General features: G+C 44.8%; 1 long non-coding RNA gene across 1 annotated transcript in view; it reads right to left on the bottom strand.

Annotated features, from left to right (window-relative positions):
• Positions 1 to 933: 933 nt before the first annotated feature.
• Positions 934 to 13,796, bottom strand: part of LOC134552668 (uncharacterized) — a 30,736-nt gene continuing 17,873 nt past the window's right edge. The window contains exon 6 of the long non-coding RNA XR_010080911.1: positions 934 to 5,765. This is a non-coding gene — a long non-coding RNA (uncharacterized LOC134552668). The remainder of the gene's footprint in view (positions 5,766 to 13,796) is intronic.

Genomic DNA, 13,796 nt, shown 5'->3' with positions numbered 1-13,796 from the left:
CCTGAGTGATCCTGGACAGACCCTACTTTCAGTCACTTCCTATTTTGCCAGATTTAACTGTGTGGGCTGAAATGTTATGCTCTGAATATCTGCTGCACACTCAAAGTTTTGAGCCAGTTTGAGACAAAATGTTTCAGGAGATTTTGTGCACAAGACAAGGGAAAAATACATTCTTTTGCCCACGTTCAGGAAGCTGTTTCACGAAGAGTGAGACTGAGGAAATGTGGTTTCACTTCAACATGCAGGCTGGGCTGGTAACTCAACCCCTTACAACTTCCCTCGTCCCCACATGGCCTCTGACCTCCCCCTGGACAATCAGCAAAACACACCATGGTTGTCCTGAGCCATCTGCCCATGGACAGACTGGACATGACAAAATTTGGCCTCTTCTCACCATTTTCAGAACACTCATGTGCATCTCAATTCTCTACTCAGCCACGAAGTTTCAAAGAACTTGCAGGACCTTTATTGTATTGGAGTTCTCCCCTCTTCTCTCAAAACTGGTTTGTAATTAGCCAAGTGATTAAAAAGATGGACACAGATGGGCAGAGGGAATGATCACATCTTTTCACAGTGAAAGAATGATCTTTCTTTTCACATGGGTTAATGACTTTATTGGACCTTTATCAGGGGCATCACCAACTCTGCTTACAGCCCATTTAATGTATATTGTGTGTATTAATGTGTACCTAGACACCGTGCAGAAATGAAAATTCATAAAGGATATAATCCAAAGCTTTTCAGGCTTCCCTGTGCTGCTAAAGCTGGAAAACCTCTTCCTCTTCCTCTTCCTCTTCCTCTTCCTCTTCCTCTTCCTCTTCCTCTTCCTCTTCCTCTTCCTCTTCCTCTTCCTCTTCCTCTTCCTCTTCCTCTTCCTCTTCCTCTTCCTCTTCCTCTTCCTCTTCCTCTTCCTCTTCCCATTCCTCTTCCCATTCCTCTTCCCATTCCTCTTCCCATTCCTCTTCCTGCCATCTGACTGCATCTGATCTTTTTCAGCAGTGCATGAAAATGAAAACCATCAATGAGAATCTACATGAAGCAATGTGATCTAAAATATGAAATGGACAGAAATGTTAGTGGTCCCTGCCCAGATCAGAACAAGTTCTCCTGTGTAAAACACCAGCTAAATGATATCTTCAGGGCACTCACAGAGGAGGCACAAGTACAGAAAGATTTTTTGACCATTTCTGTGATGTGACCCTTTGGATTCAGTTCAGGTAAATAAAGTGCCATGGAAAAATGTGTATTGGCCCCTCCTTCCCTTGCACTGTTTGTAAGGGGTGTCAAGAAGACAACAAATCCCAGCTAGTCGTCCAGCTAGGCTAATGAGCCACAGAATCACACTATGCAAACCCATTGTTCTGCACACAGTATTTTGGCTGACAAAACACCAGCAAATTAGTACTGAAACTCTTTGAGATCAGAGCTGCAGTGTTATTATCAATCCTTCCACCACCAGCCCTTCCTCCATGACAAGAAGGAACACACAGGCAGGCCTTTTCATGTGCCCCAAAGTGTCTGAGATGCCCATCAAAAGGAACAATTCATTCTCCTGGTGTTGCGTGAAGAAGTCCCTGCTCCTTGGTGACTGCAAAAGCCTCCTGAATACAAGAACATGCATGTAATTACCAGCAGCTCTAAGGTTAGCATAAATCAAAGTGAGAAGTCAGCTGCCAGGGGCACTTCAGAAGCAATGCCCACATCCCAAATGGAGCTGAGCTAACGCAATAACCCCATCCAAATCCCTGAATGGGCCATGGCTTGTAATGGGCTGGCACAAAGCTGCATTATCCCACGGGCTGCACCTGCTTCTGGAGCTGCTGTATCAGCAGCAAACAGAGGTGCCACCTGGCAAGATGGCATTTCCTGAAGCCTGCAATGACGAGGCAAAAAAAAAAGTTCCCAACAAACAGATGGTGCCCACAGAAATGGGAGTTATATGGAAACAACAAAGGGCATTACAGCAACCACTAACACTCTGCTCTCAGGCCTCTCTAAACTGTCACACACATCCTTAGTGGGTGGCAAAGACAGGCCTAAATTCAGGTGCCTTCTCTCCCAGGAAAAAGGGATCTTGTTTTTCAAGTTCATTGCTCCTCAAACTGCATGAAAAAGATTAGAATCACAAAGACCCACTGAACAGGGTCTGTCCCTCAGCATAAAGACAGGAAAAAATAAAACCCAAGGACTGACAGTGCTAGATACAGGCCATCTGCAAAGGGATGTAAATGTGACTGTGCCCCCAAGTCATGCCTTACAGTCTTGGAAAGCTAAAACATGTTGACTGAAAGCACACAGCTAGTGCCAAGAAGAATATAAAGTATGGGAATACAAGGAGTGGGGAGGTGGTCAAATTTGCAATAGGACAACAAAAGCTTGTTTATCCCAATGAATTAATTGCAAAACATGGAAGTAACAAACAATCAGAGGTGCCTCTGCCATGGGTTATTGATTCTGAGGGTGTCCAGCTCCAGTTGCAGCCACCAGTTACAGAATAAATGGCCTAAAAGGAGAATTACTTCCTGACTCACAATAGTTATGCCCTGAAATATAAAAGTTTATGTCTTTCCCATAGCTGTTGTTTATCCATTCTTTAAAATGTTATTATTATAGTGCTGGATAGTCCTGTCATCTGCTGAAATAACTCATCCTTATTTCCATACAACCAATTATTTCTTCAGTCACGACCCTCGAGATTTCACAATAGTGTTGAAATAATAATTGCATCTCAAGGATCTGAAAGAGCTTTGCAAATCATGGGCAAGGTCCTGTCTCCCTTGTCAGGAGATGCCCCAAGTTCATGCTGGAGCCTCCAAAGCTGCAGTGTTCTTGGAGACTGAATTTACCTTTCCATGTGAAGTAAACGTAAAAGTCAATATCAGCTCATAGGTGATTCACCAGCTCACACACCAGAAATCCCTGGACCACCATCCTGAAAAAACAAATCATTACTTTTCACTCCTATTAGGGTCATTTCCCTACAGTCCTGTGGGATTCCCTGCCCCACACCAAACACTTGCAGGCTGTGGTTCCAGGTCATTTATGGTGCCAAAGCAGTGGCAGACACAGCTCAGCATCCTCCACCTCTTGATCCAGTTTCCTGAGCTTTGGTAGATCATTTGGGAATGTGGCAAAGGGTCTTCTTTTTTTGGTTTATGTTCTAGAGAAGGAAAACATCTCAATAAGAAAATGTGGAGCAGCCTGGCCCGTTCCAAAGACTGCAGGCTGTGTATTTGTGATGGTGTTATCTGTTCAGAGGGGTCACTCTCCCTGCCTCAGGCAGGAGCTCTTTTCTTTCTGATATTCCTTTTGTGCAGAAATTGGAAAGGAGCAAGGAGACCCCTCCCCATGGACAGTGTCACATCTTTTGCATCTTGAACATTTTTTTCCCAGTTTGCTTGAAACCCTGAGAAATACCAAACTGGGGAAACCAGTTCCAAAATAAATGTGCAGAACTGTTAGGCTGAGTCTGGGTGAGCAGTGAGGCAGTGTGGTGCTCTGGTGATGGCTGTGGGAAGCACAGGGAAGCACAGTAAATCCCTGCAGTCCAGGACTCTGGTGGCACTTTGTGTTGCCCCTTTGTGGTCACTCCATTCCCAGCCCATTCTGGCCACTGGGCACTCATTTTGGTTGTGTCTTGTCTTGTCTGGTGTTTGGCTCTGTCCTAACCACAGACACATCTTCCCTGAAACAAACAATAAAAGTGAAACCTCTATGCCATCATCTCCACAGACATGAGCTAACCCCATCCCACACTCAACTGGGTAGAAAACCCAGCACTGAAGCATTGCTCTTCCCAAAAGGACACCAAAGTTTTCTGTATCAAATTCCTCCTGGGGAAGTTTCACATCCTTCCAGAATAACTGCAGAGTGCTGAAATCTCAGTCTGATCAACAGGTGAGCATCTTACCCAGGATTTGAGCTTCTCTTCAGGCAAAGCTGAACTTAAAGATAGCCTTTGTCTTCTTTCTTTTCCCTTCAGAACACAGAGCCCCACTGTTGCTGTGTTTTAACTGCAGAAGCTTCAGCTGTTAGTCCCTGTTGTGAGACCAGGGTGGGAGACAGCAGAAGTTCATAGAAAAGAGGAGCAGAAAGATGCACAAGTTGGAAGATGAAAACAAAAAAATTCGAACAAAAAGCACTTGAAATGACAAAAAATTCAATCCATGCCTGTAGGGGAAAAAAAAAAAGAAAAATATTTAAAGACAGAAAATTTGGCACAAGGGCAAATAGAGAATTATCACATTCCCAAATGGGAAAATGGATCCAGTCACGATGCCAGATGCAATGCAGAAATAGTTCAGATCCAGAACACAGTTTTCCAGTGCCTATCTATTTCTGGGATAATCAGTACCACGGGAAGAAGGGAAACAGAAACACCATAAAGTTTATCTAAGGGGTGGAAACACACCCAGCATTTGATGTGAGAAAAGAGAACGTGCTATTATCTTGCATGTGTACTGCAGGAATGGGCACAGGCCTGTGGAGCTGAGCTGCCTGAGTGCACATGGAGAGGCTGAGGTGAAAATATTCCCTCACCATCTGCTCTGACATCATCTGAGCAGAACATCTAAAGACTGACGCTTTAGGGTTTACCCCAGACAACTCAGAAATGAACAAAAAGCCTCCTATAATCCATAAAACAAAACTCAGCAAACATTTTCCTGGTTTGCCATCTTTCTCTGAAGTACATCACAGAAGATAAAATGCTTCTGTGATGCTTGGATCAGCCCCAGCTGATCTAAAACTTTTTGAGGTCAGGTGAAATGTTCCTATTTGCTACCACTGGAGAATTAGGTTTCTAAAATTTGTTGATCTGCTCCAAAGATGTTGGAAGCCAGAAATAAAGTGTCTTGCTAGATTTTTGGGCAAAGGCTGCAAGAAAGAAGAGTTTGTCCTTCACATAATCAAAACAACTGAGCCAGAGAGCAAGAGGAGAGAGAGAAGAGGATCAGAGAGAACACCAGGCAGACCAAGATTTCAGGAGTGGCTAACAGCCTCGACTGTCACAGCTTGTGCCAACTCCTGGCTCTGCTGGCTGGGCCTTGTCTAAAATCCACTGTCTCTGCTTTTCACAGCCCAGCTCAAGCTGCCTTGATTATACAACATCATGGCCTCCTTGGAGAAGGAATTCCTTCCATTCTGAATGGGACACCTCCTACCTCCATTTAGATACCAGTAATATAGATTAACTCCAGCTTCCCTTGCAGTCGATGAAGAGAAAGAGACTTTCTCAGAAGATCAGCTTTAGGTGACTACTTCATGATGTCCCACTCTACAGGAACTGTATTTTCTGTACTGTTTCCATTGTCTACAGCTCTGATGTGGCACCCACACCATAAATTTCAACACTTGGCCACCTAAATCCCAGCCTGTGTGTCTCTGTCTCTATTTCAAGGAGCCCAGATTCCAGTCAGGATCTCAATACACAACAATAACACAAGTAATGTTAGATACATCTGAGAGACTGGGCTCACAGCCACCAGTTATTTAGGGACTCAGCTCCTGACCTGCACCATGGCAAGGAAACCACTGGGAGTCAGGGACCTAAGTGCCTCTGTGGATCAAGATCCAAATTCCAGACTTACTGGAAGTGGAAGGGCTATGAACTTTACTCACCTTTCAAGGGCTTCAGCAGAGCTGCTGTGGTTTCATTCTCCCTCTAACATCCACTGCTGCTGATCTGCTGACTCCAGGGGTCCTGGGATGCAGCCCACATTTGGGGAGGATGACAACTGGCCTGTTTCTTGTTCCCAGGAAGCAGCCTATAATCAGAAACTGGCAAACCTCAGAGAGGCTAGTGTGCCATCCAAAAAGTTCACATGAAACATTAGGGCCAGGAGCTGGGATCCAAATCTGCTGAGACCAAACAGGGCTTCTTACCATAGCAGGGCAGAAAGTGCTGGTAACAATAGGCATTTTGTGGTGTTTCACTCTGGGCCCCAGCTGGAGCCAAGGAGAGCACACACCATCTGCAGATGTATTTTAGACTGCAATGAACCTTTTTGTCCTACATACCAGAGTGAAAAAAAGGCTGGGAAAAGGCTCTGGATTGTCATTTGCATCTATTCAAATATAGCTAGCCAATCACTAATGACAACCTACATTGAGACATGTCCAAAACACAAACCAACCCTTTGATGGAGGTTTTTAAAAGTCTGAATAATAGAGATTTGGGGTGGTGGGTTTTTTAGTTTTTTCTTCTTCTCCTGTCTTTCTTTTCCTTTCAGTTTTCAGGGTCCCTGGATCAGAAGCAGGAGTGCCAAGATACAGGGGGAGCTGCCTGTCCTGCCAGGTTCCCTCAAAGCAATGAATGCTGCTATTCTTCCTGTCCCACAGCAGGCTTTCCCCAAGGTCTCTGCCTGCTTTAATTCCCTGCTGTGAGCACGGGCCCCTCCCTGGTGACCAGTGCAAGTCTGCCATGGGCAAACTTCTGACAGGTAAAGCTGGAATTAAACATCAGTACACAGCCCTTCTTGTGCAGCTGACCTGACATGTTTTGGAGGAAATTAGGTCCTTCAGATTTGTTCTGTGTGTCCAAATAGTTGTTGAAATATTTCTATCTAGATAAAAGCATCTAAAAAGTTTCTTCTCACTCTATGAACTTGTCTCTTCTTTTGACAGCTTGACTATCACCTCTCAAACTTCCAGCACAGAGGGACCTTGATCAAAGCTGTTGAGGTGCTGCAGGCTGGGACACTCTACTGCATGCAGGCATGGATTTTTCTCTCTGCTGACAGATCTTCAGTCCAGTGAGAAAGAACTGGCATGTCTAGAAATACCTGAGGATTTCTCATTTTGCTTTTCATACTTTGATGTAAATACAATTCAGGGAAACACAGAATGGCCACATTTTGTGAGAAGGTCCTGGATGTGAGTGGAGCACCGACAGTGCTTCCACAGGTCCCCCACTGAAGTTAGAGAAAGCCAAAATCTCCCCCTTTGTGGGCTTCTAGAGAATGAGGATCACCTTCAAAGCCCACCTGGATTTGGGGGTGAAAGGCAGAAGCCAGGCAGAGGGGAAGTGTGGGATGGCCTTTGACAGCCAGCTCTGCCTGTGACTGCCCTGGCAGGATCATCTTGGAATTTCCACCACTCTGGCTGTTTTCTGTAATCGTGTGAGGGAACACAACAGACACACAGACATTCTGGGTGGCCTGATAAGATTAAGCAAATGTCTAAACATCATCATTCCAAGAGATACACCAAAATGCCAGAGTTTGTCCTCTTCTTCTTTATACCTCCTCTCTGATTCTGAGTAGGAAAAGCTAAACAGAAAGCCTCTGCTATTTCTAGATATTTCTATTTTAAAGCTTTTCACTACACTAGCTAGGAAATGCTGCAAAACTGCCCTCAATACTCAGAGATAATTGAGCCACTGAGTGCAGGAGAGTTCATTGAACCACACTGAGCTAAGGAACCAATTACAATCTGACCTAATGAAGAATCTTTTCATCTCTATCATTTTAATTCTACTCTTCCTTTTAATTAAACAGTTTATTTTCCAGGATAAAGAGGAAATCCCAAATGCCATTACTTGGGAATTGTCAAGTAATTATTGTCTTGCAGAGTCTGTTCCTGGACACTCGAGGATTTATTATAGCTCTATACTAACTAATGAATGTTTGTAGACTCGTTTGTAGACTCATTTGTAGAGCAAATGTAGGTTTGCAAGAAGGTCCCATGGGCCTACAGAAAGGCTTGCATGGACACCAGATGATTTGAAATCAGTAATAAGTGGACCTCAGTCAGATCAGGATTCATCCTTTTTTTCCTGATAGTAGAGAGCTTTTCTCCTGCAGCTTTCCATACTTGTCAATATCTCATTAAGGATCTCACGTTGTCTCAGCACTTAAAATGGTATTTGGGTAGCTACAATTAATAACACTAAGATAAATCATTCTGGTAGACATCAAATTACTCACAGACTCATAAAAACCTCTCCCAAGCTGGAAAACAATGTTGCCCCAGCCAGGTAAAGACCCAGAAGTATTGTCCATCCAGCAGATGTTCATCAGTTCTGATCAACATGGAAAATGTGCCTTCTCCTCACATCTTGAGCTGGGTAATGGCTGTAAGCTCAGACAAGCAGAGCTTTGGTATAAAAAGCCATTGGAGTCCTGACAATTCAGTGAGAGGTTTTTCATTCCATTCTCTATTGCTTCTCTGTGTGTTGTTCTCCCTACTTATGGTTAGCACTTAAAAGAGCTGTAGAAAAAACTTTGTTTATGCCCACAAAATAAATCCAGAGGAAGTCAAATGGCTGATTAAGAAAACTGTGCAAATCTACAAAGGCAGCAGATCTCCTTGAGTGCTGCAAATCAAACTCAAGAATCAAGAAGTTTGTTGGGAACAAGAGATGCATGGCATGAATGAACTCCAAACAAAGGGTACAGAGGAATATTTAGGTGTTAGGCACAGAAGATAATAAATCATAGCTGTGTTTGTATTATTTTGGTAATCCTAAAGGAACTCAGGATTACAGATTACATATGGAGATATTTCCACCTTCCTCAGCCTACATTATGACAAGAGAGAATAAGAGAATCACTGGTGCTAGAAGTAGAGAAAAAAATATTGTGCCCAGCTGAAACTAGGGAAAACCTTGGTACAAAACCACTGAAAAGGGCTGAAAACAATCCCAGGAGTCCTGTGCCACCTTCTGCTGTCCCAACACAGCAGCCCTGTGGAGAAGAACTTGGGGTGCTGGTGGAGGAGATGCTGGACATGACCCAGCAATGTGCACTGGGAGCCCAGGAAGCAAAACATGTCCTGGGCTGTATCCAAAGCCCCAGGGCAGCAGGTGAGGGAGGGGATTCTGCCCCTCTGCCCTGCTCTGGTGAGACCCCACCTGCAGGGCTGCATCCAGCCCTGGGGTCCCCAGCATAAGAGGTACCTGCTAGAACAGATCCACAAAATGCCAAGAAAATTATCAGGGGACTGAAGCACCTCTCCTATAAGGAAGGGCTGAAAGTTTTGGGGTTGTTCAGCCTGGAGCAGAGAAGGCTCCAAGGAGCCCTTATTGTGGCCTTCTAGTACTTAAAAGTAGCTTAAAAGAAAGGTGAGGACAGAAGTTTTAGCATGGCCTGTTGCAGTTATGGTTTTAATCTGACAGAGAGCAGATTTAGACTACACACAGGGATGAAATTTTTTACTGTGAGGGTGGTGAAACTCTGGAATGTGTTGCTCACAGAGCTAGCTGATGACCCACTCCTGAAAATATTCAACATCAGGTTGAACAGGGTTCTGGGCAATATGATCCTGTTGAAGGTATCCCTGCTCATTGCAGGGGGCTTGGAGTAGATGACTTTTAAAGTTCCCTACCAATCCAAAGCATTCCATAGTTCTATGAAGACAAGGTTTAATCTGTTCCCACAGATCTCCATGGCAGATCTCATAGATAATGCTGTCGATGCTTCGCTGTCTTTCTACTATTCCTAATGTCTAAATTGTTTTTCTCCTCTAATTTCTGTTCATTGCTTTTGCTTCCTGTCTGAGCTTCATAAATAGGCAATATATAATTAGGAAACCAAACCCTGAGGTCTTCATAGTCCTGAATTCTGGAGTGCCAGCCAGCCTAGAACTGATTTTTATTCTTATTGTTATATATATATATTTAGATTTTTTTGTAGCCACAAGTTAAGCTAAACATGGGATCTAAATGTCTCTACTTGCCCTCAAGGGAATGCAGATCCAGGATCTCAGGCTGGGAGAAAACAATCAAGCAACAGAGCAAATTTTACTTCTCTTTATTCTGGCAGGAACCACTGTGGAAATGTGAGTAAATAGCACCCTTGGTTTTATATTGCCTAAGAGAACAAGAAATATAGACTGGCTCAGAAGTAAAAGGCTTCAGAGGAATATTGCTGAGCTATGGGGCAAAGTCCTGAGCAAATATATCCCAGGACCTCAAACAAGAGATTGCTGGCAGGAAGGAGGAGAAGTGGGCAGAAGGGGTGCTGAAGCCTCCTCTATGAGGCCTGAGGCTTTTCCCAACACAGCCAGAATTCCCTTTTGGCAAATATTTCAGGGCCTCAGAAAAGGTCAGACACCTTCTCAGCCCTCTCTAAATAGAGTGGAGCAAGGAGTGGCAAGAGGGGCTGCTCCATTCAGCTGTGCCTCCTGCAGTTACCTGGCAGAGTCCTGGTCTGGCCCTCCTTGGTCTATTCTGTGATTTGGCTCCATTGATAATGACAGCAAATGACATTTTGATAGCATTTTTAATTTTATCTTCTTTCAGAGGTCTCGGTCAGAAATCTGCCCTTTTGCTGCTTCACCAGTTCAACTCGTCTATGAACTCTGAACCCCCAAATTATGAAATCTCAGACAATACAAGAGGAAGCTTAAGAACCAGCAGAGTATTTTGGCTGCCCCAGCAGAGAGCTTTTGGACCAGCAGCTAATCTTTTTTACAATTTCTCACCACTTCATTTACTGAAATGAGCAGAGCGTCTGTCTGATTGCCAGGGTAGGATCTCTCGGGCTGTGCATTTCAGAGAGTGTACACTGTGAAAACACAGTGGTTTAGCCTGCTTAAAACCCCATTCCCAAGCTGAAGAGATAGAGAGAGACAAAAAGGCATCCCATATCATCATCAGGCCCATCTGTATTGAGGGAGACAAAAGTGGTGCTGTGCCTGTCCGGGAAGGTTTGGTGATGATTTCTAAATCATGCAAAAACATTCCTCTGTTTTAGTGATTGATGCCCAGCACAAAAGTCAAGGCAAAGTTTGCTTTGCTTGTGTAATCCAAACTTCTCAATTTCCCCCTTGTATTTTGGCCTCTGCTTCATGCTCCAAGCTGGGAATGCTCCTTCAGGAATGCAATAAGGCATGAAATGGTGACTATGGCCCCAGGGCTGTGTTGGTCAATGGGGTGGGTTCACTCAGCTCTTGGGCTGAAGTCAGCAGTCACTGAGTCCAGACACAAGTCCCAGCTTGACCTCAGCACACAGCCAGTCTGGGAGAAGTGAACTAGGAGGGTTTGGAAAGGAGTAAGTGAAGGATGGAACCAGTTCTTCACCTCTGTTTACAGATGTTGTCGCTTCAGTTGTTTCATCAGGTACCAGCGTATCTCTCTACTCCTCCCACTCCATCACCCTGAACAAATGCATCAGCCAGTTTTTCCCCTCCAACTCCTGCCAGGACTGCTAAAATCAGCAAAATGTCACACCTTTCCACAATGTCTCAGATATGTCCTCTGGAAGAAGTGACAGAACCCTGGGCAGGCATCACTGGCTACTTGATTGGTTCCTCTGCTTCACTCTTCCTTTGACCCTTCCGCCCATGAAAGGAGTTTGGACAGGGTGCAGATTGGGTTTGCCTCCCCAGCAGGTGCCTGTCTATGCCCCTGGCCAATACTGAGAGAGTGATGGGCAACTTGGGGCCCTTATTATCCAGCTTTCCTGCCCCAGCTCCCTCTACAGAGAAACTGCTGCATCCCGAGACTGGGCAGTACGAACACGGCCCTTCACCAGCACTGTCTGGAAGATGTGATGCTCCCTTCAGCCTTTGAAATAAGAAAGGAATTCTTGAGCTGCTCGACAGTGGCCTGCATACCAACCCTCTTCACTCCCAGGGCAGCAAAGCAGAGCAGTCTGCACCTTTCACCTCAGCCGTCTGCTTTTCATTTTCCCCTTTAATCACAAGCAGACCTCGGCTATCAAGTGTGAAAGTTTAGCAGACCCAGGGACCCCTGCAGAGGAGGAGATCCAAACTCAATGCGGAATTCATTTTGTGCCTGCTGATATACCTGATCCCTGGTTTGAAAAAGGGGATTTGCTGGATGTTTTACCCCCATAGAGAGAAAGAAAGAAGGAAGATTTACACTCGCAGGAAGGTAGTTAAGCAAATACTAGCAGTACTATAGACAGTCTCCCCCTTCTTCAGGAACAAAAGCCACCTTCTCTGTGATAAAAAGAAACACAAACCACAAAGAAAAATGTGCATGGTGACTGATTCACCCAGCTCAGTGCCAGCTGACCTCGGCTCATTCTCTGATGTGTTCTGCATTTGCAAAGCTCCTTGCACTGTGGAAAAATAATAACTTCATTTCAGCTCCCACAGGATGGGTCCCAACAGCTTAAAGCCCACCAGCAGGAGAAGATGAGGGAGAAACAGGGATGTACACTGACTGTAGGGGCAGACATCCTCCAGGTGTGGATTCACGTGGAGGTTTCTCACAGGGGGATCTGTGGGATATTTGGGAAGGGTCTGCAGCTGAAGGATGCACATGGATAGGCAGTGAAACCTCCTAGAGGCAGTGGGCAGCTTCTCAAAGCCAAATCTAATACAAGGAATGATGCAGAGTGCAGCAGGAGCAGCTCCCCAGGTGGGACAGTCTCTTCTGGAGTTGTTTCCATCACCCCACAGGACTGGGTCTGACTGGAGTGCTCAGTCTGTCAGGTGAGGTGCATATGGAGGAGCAGATCTGCTCTGAATCACATACCAGAGTACACTGGGGAAGCTAAAGAAACAGGGAGCAAATTCTTCAATGCCTGAGGGGGGAACAGCTATATTAAAAGACTTCTTAAAAGTTTCCTTCACAACCATCAGTGTCAGCTTTGCTTTCTCCACTCTTATTTATTTTAGTGAATTTATACAGCTCCAAACACTGTTCAGCTGAGCTTGTCCATACACAGGGGAGGAAAAACATTGTCAGGGCGAAGCATTTGAGCACAACCCTCAACATGCTCACCCAGTGCTCGTGAGCATGGGGGGAGCAGAGGGGCTGTCCTGGAGAAGGCCTGTGTGAGCAAGACTTTGGGGACTCACCACTCATGTCCCAACCATCTGGTTCCCTTAGGAAAATCTCACAGACAGCAATAGCTGCTACTGCTTGTCTCCTCTCACCCTGCCTGGCAGCATCCCACACATTCACCTTTTGAAGTGTGTTCCCAAGGCTGTGTTGGCCATGTCAGTCATCCCCCACCCCAGGGCTCTTTGAATTTGTTGACAAATTTTTCGTGCTCTGCATACCAATATCTCACCGCTTGCACCCAGCTAGGAAGCCACCTCTCCATTCCTCTTATTCTTGTAATGTGTATGTTGCTCTGATGGTTGAACTATTTACTGTTTTTGTGTCTGGGGAGCACACTGAAACTCAGATTGTAGCAGCCTCCAGACAAACATGAAAATAAATCTCCAGTAGCTATCTGTGACTTCTATTAATCTCCTCTGAAATGTCTCCCTTCTCTGAACCATTAGTTAACATTAACAGTCCAGAAGTCAATCAAGATTAGAGTCTTATCATCTTATGTACTGATTTTTGCACAAAAGAGCAACTTGTTCTTGGGTACTAAATAGAAAAAATGTAGGAAAAAATGGAAGTGACTTGGTAGAACCACTTTTCTCACTGGCTGCATCATGGCAGCAGTGGGCTCAAGGATGTGTGAAGCTACTGCCAGCAGACACAAGTCCCTCAGGATCATTCATTTATCAGATCCACCCTCCTGGCCCATCCCTGGAGGATGAAATCCCCTCATGCACAGGGGATTTTGGAGAAGTTTAATTATTCTATTGGAAGCTTTAGTTATTTTGTTCTTATCCTAGCACTAAGGTACTTTTGTACCGTAGTATTGACAGTGTGGCTACTTAGGCACTGTAGCACATGTTATATTAAAATAACACCATATGGTGCATTTTAATGGGGATCAAGGCTGAAAAAAGTTTTAACAGTTTGGTAGGTCTGTGTCTCATGTTATTTTGCCAAGCAGTGAAATAATCCCACATGACCCTGTATATTTTCTGTCTGACATTTCCTACAGTTAAATGGTCCTGAGAACCAAAGGGATTGGAGC

Source organism: Prinia subflava, chromosome 7, assembly GCF_021018805.1.
Source record: "Prinia subflava isolate CZ2003 ecotype Zambia chromosome 7, Cam_Psub_1.2, whole genome shotgun sequence".
Lineage (NCBI taxonomy): Eukaryota > Metazoa > Chordata > Aves > Passeriformes > Cisticolidae > Prinia > Prinia subflava.
Note: the sequence above shows the minus strand (reverse complement) of the source record. Positions and strands in the feature narration are given on the sequence as shown.